The following is a 10,899-nucleotide window of genomic DNA, read 5'->3' on the forward strand; positions in this document are numbered from 1 at the left end:
TATTGGGAAAAATCTGTGCCTATAAAATGTATGCCAATGCACACAGAAAAGGTGGCTAGCTGCAATATTCATTTCTATTGTTAAAAACCTATACTAAACGGTCAGTTGTAATGAGATTTTTATCATCCAACACGCCTGATACGGGAAAAAATCTGACGAGGCTTTAAAATTGGCTGGCAAATTACTGGAATATTCCTGTCATAATGTGATTCCCAGTCCGACTAACCCATTTTCCATTTCCCTAGTGAAAAAATAGGCAAATCCCATTTTACCCCTTCGGACCCCCTCTAACGAAGAAGAGACCTCTGGTTGGCCATCAGCAAACTCAGATTAGCATGATATATAATAGCCTAAATTTCAGACGTTTTCCTCTGGTCGTTTTACACCCGAGAAGAGTCTTCTCGGGAGTAAAGCGACCAGAGGAAGACGTCTCATATTTACGCTAGGTATATGACACATAACATAATTAAAAATTTTATTTTCAGTTTACAAACAAGATGCAGTAGTAAATTATCGTAGGAGGCGACCACCCGAAAGATAGGTGACTTTTGTATCCTTCTATTAATAATCCCAACAAAACACGAGGCTGCGTCCTGAGTTCTGTTATAGGAAATGTTCCTTTGTTTTCTTTTTAGTTAGTATATACCTTACAAGTGAATAGTGCTTTTCGCGCGCGCTGATTGGTTAACTCGGAGGTGATGTGCAAAGTACTATTCACCTCCGAGCAGCTAAAGAGAAACAAACTGCCTTCGCGCGTCGCTTTGTTTACCGAAAGTGTGGTTTTGGTCCACTAGTTATTCAACTTGTGGTATATACTAAAACAATTATTCGCTTGCTCAGTGTCGGCGAATGTGGTGGGTATATACCCACTACTATTCACCTCCACTTTGGCTAATTATTGTATAACTTTCAGTGTTTTTTCTACCTTTGTAACCTATTTACATTTTTTAAATTTAAAAGTTAGCTAGAAAAATTATCATTTGCCGAGACACAGCTCTATCAAAATGGTATAGGAGGCAAAGGTAACTGTTTTAGAATTCTGCCAGTTTCCGTTGGCTCAAAGTTGACAGCAAAGTTGACAGCTTGCAAGAATTCAGTTCGAAGGAAGCCATTTTAAGCGAAATATAAGCGAATGAACTTTCGCAGGAACGTTACGGTATTAAAGTGCTGTAAATGGAGTTTTCGTTTACTAACACTCTCTGTCCTCTCCGCGGTGTACGCATATTTGACATGTGAAAAATCACACTGTATTCTGGATAGGAAATTCGAAAATTAAAGATCTCTTTTTTATACTTAAAATATTTCAGTAGCTAGATGCCAATAATATTTTATTCCGATCGTGAACCGGGTGCAATAGTTTAAACCATTTATAATGCGATCTCGGCTAGCCGGGCTGAATATTTTCCATGTAATCGCGTTCACCGGGCAAGCCCGGCTAAGCGGGCCAGCTAGGCTTTTATAGATTGTGCTAGCATAATTTTTGGCATAATTGGAGCTAAAAAGCATAATTTGTGAAACGAGCACTGCCACGGCATAATTAGCAATTTTTAGCACTTTTTGGAGCATAAATTCATAAAATTTAGTAAATATGGTGTACTTTCTACAGAAATAAATGAAATTTAGGTAGTTTGTTCTTGCAATGCGTGTTTTAGCTATACAATTGTGATTGTTAAGTCGTTGGAGGCATTTTACAAACGGTTTAGAGATGCGAGCAGCTAATTTGGACAGCTGACGGCCGTAATAAACTGCCATAAACACAAATAAATTTACAACAACAGTTTATTTAAAAAACATCATAATTTGGTGTCGTTATTGTGCACCTCTATGTATAGAATCTACGTCATTTTGTGAGCATAATTTCGGAAATCAGAAGCATAATTTGGGAATTCTGGCATAATTTTTGCATAATTTGGCAAAATATTGAGCACTGCTAGTAGCATAATATGCCACTTTTAGGAGCACAATCTATAAAAGCCTAGGGCCAGCATTAAATTTCTCTTCCGAGCACAATATCCGACGAAAAAATCAATGCTTCTCCTTCTAAATAGGATGCAGAGGTATTAAAACGTAACCCATCCAGATGCATAAGTGCAAAGCATTAACCACCAAATTGCCGGAAAAAGGTGATCAAGCTCATTCGTGCTCTGATCATTCGTGCTAAAACCGGGCCCGGCTCATGTAATATCATGGTGCGTTCACCAATCTGATACAAATCTAAGAAGATACAGAGGTATAAAACTTACCTCAAGTCGTTTTTGAATTCAGCTCATCTATGTGGGCTTTAAAGGGACCAATTTTAAGATTTAATTAATTCTCTGAGTTCTGAGAACCCTTTCAACGATTCCTAGAAATGTAATTTCATAGCCGGGGGGGGTTGGAAAGCCGGTAGGGGTGGGGAGATGGGACACAACTTTCAAAAGAACGTTTGCTTGCAACTAAGAAGACTACTCTTCACTACGAAGTTTCGCGACAACTTAATTTTTGCGAATTTGGAGAATTTGTTTATCATTTCTTTCATTGTCAATAGTACAAACAGATAAATAAAATAAAGAATAAAATATGCAATATCAAATGATAATGCTAACCCCTTGCAGCTACCTAAACACTATATCCTGAACCCAGTAAAAACACTGGCTTTACGTAAACGGTGAGCGTTATATCTCTCGAGCAATAATGTCAATGATCCATAACACGGGAGTGTAATTAAAAAATTTTTGCGCGAGATTAGATATGTCCGGGCTGCATTTTCCTTTATTTGAAACCTTTTCTTTTTTGATCAAGATGAAATGTTCATTAGTCATTATGCGTGGGACAAAGACGGGAATCGAACCCATGGCCTCCCAGATACCGGTTGGGCGCTCTAACCAACTGAGCTACGAGAGACTCGTTGTGAGCTGGGCCATTTACTAAGGTTGATATGTGACAGGCGTCCTGCATACTGCTAGGATCAGCAATGTCGAAATCATCAAGTTTGTAGTAAATAATAAAGATGGTAAATTTTAAGCTAGGTGATAAAGATGAAATGTTCAATATGTCACGAGCGTATTTTTTTAGGCTCGAAACTAAAAATAAAATTTAATATCTATATTTTGTCTTATGACAGCTGACACATATAAGTGAGTAACAGTAAAAACACTTTTATCCAGAAAATCTCGAAAAAGCTAGCTGTAGTCAGCTGATCCGGATGTTGGGGAATTCCCTATCAATTTGCGTTTTCGATGGCCGCGTTTTCCTTGGTTTTGACCTTTTACAAGTAAAAACGTCTGAAAATTTCGTCTGAACGTCTTAAAATTCGTTTCCTTTCTTGGGCATAATTCTGTTTGCTTAGCGTCCATCTAGATCAGTCAAGTTACAGTCCAAACGAGAAAAAAACGAGAAGTACTTGATTGGATGGAAAACCGAATACAATTTTGAAATTTCGCATTTCCAATAGATTATTATTAGCTTACTGCGGTCTCGCATCAAAGTAAGACGATGAGACCATGAAAGCAATAGCAGAAAGCATATTAGTTTGATCAGTTTGAAAGAAATGGAGAAATGAGAATTTTTAAGTACTTCGGTTAAAAAGGATATTGACCAAAACTGAGGCAGAGAATGTGGGAACGTACCTGAATCATGACCGATCTTGGCTTGACTTTTTGAATAGCCGGGTCAGACAGCGCAGCTACAGTTACAGTACTTGAATTACTAGAATGTATACTTTATCTCTTTCCTTGATGGAATCACGCAAAAAATGTAAATATTTTTGGTTTAGAAGCAAATGCCACGAAAAACTACTCTGATAATCACATCGTAACGGAGCGATCAGATAAAAGAAAAGAACTGTTCTGTGAAATTTGAATTTAATGCTTTCAATTCCAACGAAAATAAATGGTCGTTTTCCGGCAGGTTTTTCCCCTAAACTTTCAGGAATTGGCCTTAAGGTACAAAAGCAGCATAAGCTTACATAAAAACGCAAAGACTGACTCTTCCCAGTCGTCTGTTATGAGAAAATTGTAAAGCGTGAGAAATGATGGTAGTTTCTTTCTATTATTCCCTGCGTCCTACTTTTATTTTTATAAGATTGGGGAGGAAAAAGGTGCAAAAGCATAAAAACGTTGAACGGGATAGTATGCTGCCTCGTCACTGAACGGGATAATATGCAACCTCGCTTCAATACCCTGAGAACGAGGTGGGCGGGGGAGGACAAATCAAGGATTTGTGACCGTTTCTTCGGAGCATTCTGTTAAGCCCCTTTCAGACGGTTTCACAGTTTCCCAAACATTTGTACATTCAAAGTTTTTTGGCCGGTATCAACAGACTTTGAAACATTTCCCGAATTAAAGTCTCCCAAATGAACCACAAAAGATCGCCCAACACCAGAAATACCACAAAAGACGCCATAACAACAGCGAAAGTACGTACTTTAAGCGGTATCCTTCGGGTGATCTGGAAAACATCCGGACATTTTTTATGTTTCCTTACAGATGCTTTTGGACCAAGTCTATTTTTCTGCGAGAAAACAACTTACCAGGAAGATTAAATGTTACACCGGACGGGAAGGAAACTCACCAGGGATTTTTTTCTACAATCCGCCATGTCCGTGGAGGCTAAATTTCACCAGCGACAGCAAAACAATTCACCAGGTTTGCATTTTACCAGATCTGTTTTAGAGCAGTGTTTTGAATACAGTACCCGCGTAAGCCTAAGCCCGTGAATGATTAGCACTGAGCCCAGAGTGCTCCAGACTGAGCCGGTCCTAACTTGATTATCTTCCCTACTGACCTCACTCACCCCATGCCTCCAGACCCGGTAGGGGGCCACGGCATGTGTCTATAGGGATTTTACTGTATTTCGTTATCACTCTCATAGAAATTATTTGACACTATGCAATGTTTACTGCTGCGCCATGTTTACACACTTTTCAAATGACGAGAAAATCTACCTTCAGGTCTGTTTTAGTTTATTTCAGATAATTGTATTCAGTCCGACTCACGGGAGGAAACCATCTGCAATTCTCCTTGTTTTGCTTCCAGCGTTAATATTATTTTTAACCAAGCTGAGTTCCTATGCCAGCGGGACAGGGGATGCCGCCAGAGCACAGACCACATATGCGGGATGGAACAAAGAGAGAGGGGGACAGCGTCCCTCCCTGCATCAAAAGGAACCATCCAGTGTTTACCACATTGTGACTATGCGAGGGCCAGGAGGCGTTGTATTCGTACCCAGTCCCCTGCTCGTTTTGAACATGGCTAATTGTGGAAAACCAACTACGTCACGTGTTTAGTTTTCCCGCCAGCTGGGGAGTAACAATACCCTACTCCCAGAATTTACCTTTCCTCTTTCTCCAAAAAGAAAGCGACATTGAGCTAAAATTATTTTTGTTTATTACCGTGATGTTACACTACAAACTTATTCGAGTGCCAGATCTATGGAGTGGGGCAACACCAACACCCGGGCTAGCTAGCGAGAGCAACTAGTTTTTCCTCGCGGGCCTCCCCAGAGCTGTTTCTTCCCTTTTTAATTGCTAATAATTGATTTGCTACCGCATTCCTACTTTACTGGAGTAAAAAAGAGCCCACCTACACCCCTTTTCCGAGTAGGAAACCGCCCTCCACCCCCAGGGGGGTTTTTTGGGTTTTTTTTAATTTTTTTTTTTTTTTTTTTTTTTTTTTTTTTTTTTTTTTTTTTTTTTTTTTTTTTTTTTTTTTTTTTTTTACCCCCCCCCCCCCCCCCCCCCCCCCTCCACCCCCGCTCCACCCCCCGCCCCCAACTCATCTCCTCCCCTTTCTCCTACTCCCCCACCTTATTTGACCATCTCTGGACAGGCTACTGGCAGTAATTTTACTCCATAGTGGCTCAAGTGTGCCGGAACAGCGCACTTAAACTTCTAACATCTTGGCCGAAAACTCCGGTTATTTGAGAGCACTTAAAAATGCAGACATTATCTCCCACGATTTTGTTTGAATAAAATTGCTATTTTTCTCCGTTTTCATGGATGTCTTTCATGTTATTTCAATAATAATACAAAAAAATATTCGCGAAATCTTCTTCCGCAGACGTAATACTATTTGGTTAAATCACAAATTACCTTAAAGTAAACATGGCGACAAGCAAGTTATTTTAAACTGAAAACTGAACACTGTACTTTATATTGTATCGACTAGCGGCCCGGTTAGTGTAGAGAACCTATAAAAGGTATTCTTTGGATCTTAAGGTTTTTTTTCAGTCAAAGAAGTAGGTTTCCGCTGACGGAAGTTCTTAATTGTGGCAGGATGTTAGCCAAAAAAGGGTTGTCTGGTATTCTCTATTGATTACAGCTTTCGTTGATATTTTTGAACAAAGCTCATCAATAAAGAACGTCAATATAATAGCATTAGGGTTATAGTTTATCCGACTAATCATCATCTTAATGCTAGGAGCGGCCACAATTCAAAATTCCTTTGCATGAAAATAAAGGGCATTGCTCCTTTGTAGACTTTAGGTTTCGTTACACTAAACGATTTTTAGCGACTATTTAAATTGTTGCGTTAAAAATCAATGAAATGTAAAAAAAGTTATCTCGTGTAACATGGATTATAAAAATGGCCGTCTTAAAAATCGTCGTTCAAAATCGTCTCGTATAACATCACCTTTACCCTACATGTACTGAATTTATGAAAACTTCAATCTGCTCAAAACTGGCTCTTTTTTCCAAGACAAAAGTGGTCAAAATAAGACTGAATTTTGACTGCGGTATGAAGATAAAGTAACTGGAAAAACGCTGAAAAGACGCTGAGTTATTTTCGTAAGTTTTTAAACAGAAATGATGTGTAAGTTCTTTGAACTATTTATACATAACTCTATTAAAGTGCGTAAGACTTACTGAAGACTTTTCCTAACAACTTCCTCTAACAAAAGAAATAACAAGAATTTTTTTTTACGTTCCTTTTTGAGTTTCTGTGCTCTTCTTAACGGTTTTATCAACGGTGGCATCGGTCTTGGCTGAGCAGCTAAGCAAAATGGTTCCACCTTTTATGAGGTCGGAAGAAGTCAGTGATGAAACGCGCGCTACAGACAGATGGAAATTGCGTGGGACTAGACAACCCTCTTCTGTGTCGCTTTGAGCGGTCTCGTAGGACGCTACCATATCCTCCTTACGATAGTCCGGTAGAAAAAATTGTTAAATGTCCATTATGTGCTGTATTATTCTTAGAAGTACTGTCAAGTAAAAATAGCCGATATTTCCGCGATCATACTGTAAATATAAATACACCAACTTTGCTATATAATTCAGGATGTAGCAGCTCTCGTCAGGTCTTGCAGTATTGGCCGACAAAGTAATAAAACAAACAATAAAAACAATACATCAGCTGCTACACATAGAGCAGTTTTCAATCGAGTACCGCGTAAAACCAAAACCTAACTAGCTAAGTAATTACTCTGGACAATCATAAAGGACACAGATTATCCAGTGAAGGAATACATTTTCCCGCGCGAAGCGCGAAAACGTGTGTGAGCGAGTCACGATTGGTTTTAGTTTTACTCCTGATTGGAAAAAAATCGCGAGATTTTTAAACCAATCAATAAGCATAGTAATGCAGAGCCAAAGCAAATGCGAATTACTTTCGACACTCAAGTGGAGACCGCTCTATAACGCCAAAATGAAATTAAAAGCTTACGGCAGTTGCTACACAGTGAAATAAATTAGTTTGGAGTCAACAGAACCATAATAAGACTTCTGAAAGGACATAACTGACTCATTGAAGTCAAAGAACACTTTTCTGAAACCCTCATTTACCTCCAAGGCCAATCAAACGATTGGCTTAATTTTCCAGCTAACTATTAGAAGTCTCTTTGTAGTCTACTAGTTTTGTTCCGTTGCAAGAGCTCCATGTACCCCAAGAGGTCAACAAACTTTCACAAATTGTTCAATAATTAGTGCTAGGTGGAAAATTAAGAGCTGAACTATTTAATAACAAGTTGTAACGTGGATTACTTCTTCCTTGTAATCCGACGTGATTAATTTATCAAGGTCTAATCACTATGCCGTACTACACTCGATTTAATAGTTTATAGTAAGCCATTATTACAAGCTTTATATTTCAGGTTTGATATAAACTGGAGATTATTACTATGCTACCTAGGTAATATAGCTCATTGCTATTTCAGTGCTTTCTTTACTTTACATTGTTATTTATAACTAATTTCAAAGTACAGCACATGTATCAATAATACCTGTCAGTAACACCTGTACATACATTTACTATACTAAGTTACCATACATATTCCGCACCTAAACCAGTTTGTATATCTATTGCAGTTTTATACCACAAATATATATTTGCCAGTTCTTATTTTACATACCAACATTGGTTAATATTTCCTAACTAATTATAATAAATTGCTTAATTTCCCATTTGGATATTGTTTTAAGTTATCTAATTTACTTTAAAATATCTACCTTCCAAAAGGTTTGTTTTGGGCGCTTGGTTAGTTTGGCAGTAACGCAAAGAACGATTGGTAGAACAAAAAAGACAGCCTTTTTATCTACTCGCCGTTCTTCGCGCTGCACTCAGATAAGTCAAACGCCTAAAACAAGCTACCCCCGCAACCATATTTTAACCCTTTTTTTCTGTATATCGTTTATCGCTGTATAATTGTCTAAACGACACGTACACGTTCACTTTCATCTGTCCTAGTCTACTTTTTTCAATCTTACACATCACGGCTCCTGGCATTAGGTTGACATCCTATGAATATTCTACGTGCAAAAGAACTTAACCTTAAGGAGCTACGTCACAAGTGTTCGTTGTCTGTTTTCCGTGTCAGTTTTCCCCAGTCTTAATCGTCCTTGTTTATTTTGGTTCGTATCGTTACCCCTTTGATGTTGTGATATAGCACCTTTAAATGTATCGATAGGATACAACTAAGGCACTGTTTACACGGACACGGTTTCATTTGTAACCGCATCGCTTTACGCCTATCGTTTACACGGCGCCGTCGAGACCACTATTGAAACCGGGTCGTTTTGAAAACGCAGTCAAAAGGGGGGGGTTTTTAAAAAGATGGTTTTTGGGGGGGAAAAAGAAAAAAAAAAAAAAAACCCCCTTTTAAAAAAGGCATTTTTTCAAATGGGGGGCCCCAAAAAAAAAAAATGAAAAACACATAGGGGGCGGCCCCTCATAAAAAAAAAAAAAAAAAAAAAGAAAAAAAATTAATTCTAAAACTAAATTTTTTTGAAAACTTTTTTTTAACCCCGCCCGGAAAAGGGCTAAATACCTCTTTTAATTTCAAAGGAATAATAAATGTTACAGAATTGTATTCAAAAAGAAGACCAGTGCCTCAAAAGGGGGGGGGGGGGTTCCTGAATAAAAGTAACCAATGGTGGACCCAGGTGTGCTCAAAAGGGGGAGAAGCAAAGGGGGAGGGCGAAAAGGGGTCTCCTTTAGATCCACCACTGGTGACGAGGAAGGTTTGAAACTGACACTGACTAAGACAATGCATAATGCACTGTCTTCTACAATTGCTATAGCACTTATTTTTTTAACACATTTCCCCCTTACCGTCAAAGTGTAATTACTTTTTCAAAGTTTGCAATTTTTCTCCTAGAGAAAATTTAAAGGCGCAGATCTAAGATCGCCGGAAAATCCTTAACTACTGTAAGTTGGCGCTTACGCAGAAAGCAGATTGTTTCATTATCCTCGTTTTCCTTATGCAGTAGACTTTATAAAAGTTCAACAGTATTTTTTTCCACTTCGTCTCTCGTAGGTTGCCATGCCCTTGCGACTTCGTCGCTAAAAATCTCTCGCACCTCGATTGTGCGCCTAAGTTTGACTTGTCGTTTTCTGGAAGTCTTCGCAACAAAGCTCCAGAAATCAATTTTTCTTGGTAAAGCTAACAATATTATAACCCTCTTTAACTGATTATTTAAAATATATATTTAATAATAATTATTAGAAAAATATATTTATACTTGATTGATGATTCCAAAACTAAGATGGTACCAAAGCTACCGTACTGTTCATAAGTCTTGGGACGCTTCACCTTTTCGCTGACTAAGGGGTTTTGTCCTCGCCTACCCTCCCAAAAGAATCTGCCACTAAGTGGATTGTGTTGAGTGTCCCGCTGACTTTTGACCAGGAGTGTAGAAGTGTAAGCATGCATAAGAGAAGTATACATAGTCCTCAGATTTCTAAACATTTTTTTTCCTAATACCTAGGTTACTCTGGCTTCTATGCATAAAATTGTTTCGTCCACGAAACTGGAAAAAAAAAAAAATATTAAAAAACCCTATAAAAAAAAAAAAATATTTATAAAAAAATTTTAACTTATTTAAATGTAGTTGTAATTGTAGATGTAACTTAAATTGGCTACCCTGGCTTCTATACATAAAATTGTTACGTCCACGCAACTTAAAAAAAAACTAGACTAGTAAGATCAACCCTTTATAAACTAAAATAATCCTAATTTTGTTACTGCTGCTATTTTGTTTTGTTTTCGTTTACCAAAATTCTACTTTATTTTCGTCTATCTTCAATACTTCATTTAAGCTCTACGTACACCCTCTATGTAGCCAGTATACATTGTCGTGTTCTTGGGTTTATATTCTCACTTCGTAAATTTTCTCCCCTTTTTTGGGGAAAGTGAATAAAATTAAAATAAAAATTGGGACATTTCTTTTAATATGGATTAGAAAAGAATGACTGTAGTTGCTTTTGATAAAAAATGAAATACCGTTCGACTTGAAAACAGATAAATTGATAAAACAGGTTCTACCATTGTTAGGAAAAGCGATACCACCAGTCGACTGCTTTTGGGTGATTTCCCTTTCGTAAACGACGATAACAATTTTAATGGTCGATGCGGCAGTTGGTATCTAAACAAGCTTTTAGAAATGGATGATACCATAATTATTTGCCCAAGTTTAGGCCTGAACCA

The 10,899-nt window shown here is 37.9% G+C and overlaps 1 long non-coding RNA gene across 1 annotated transcript; it reads right to left on the reverse strand.

Annotated features, from left to right (window-relative positions):
• Window positions 1-7,914: 7,914 nt before the first annotated feature.
• Window positions 7,915-10,260, reverse strand: LOC144665979 (uncharacterized). The gene is made up of 2 exons (XR_013573101.1): window positions 9,241-10,260; window positions 7,915-8,895 (listed from the first exon to the last, which is right to left on the reverse strand). It is a non-coding gene; the product is annotated as an uncharacterized LOC144665979 (long non-coding RNA).
• Window positions 10,261-10,899: the final 639 nt, after the last annotated feature.

The sequence above is a fragment of the Oculina patagonica genome, chromosome 1 (genome assembly GCF_052425735.1).
Source record: "Oculina patagonica isolate OP01 chromosome 1, crgOcupat, whole genome shotgun sequence".
Taxonomy (NCBI): Eukaryota; Metazoa; Cnidaria; class Anthozoa; order Scleractinia; family Oculinidae; genus Oculina; species Oculina patagonica.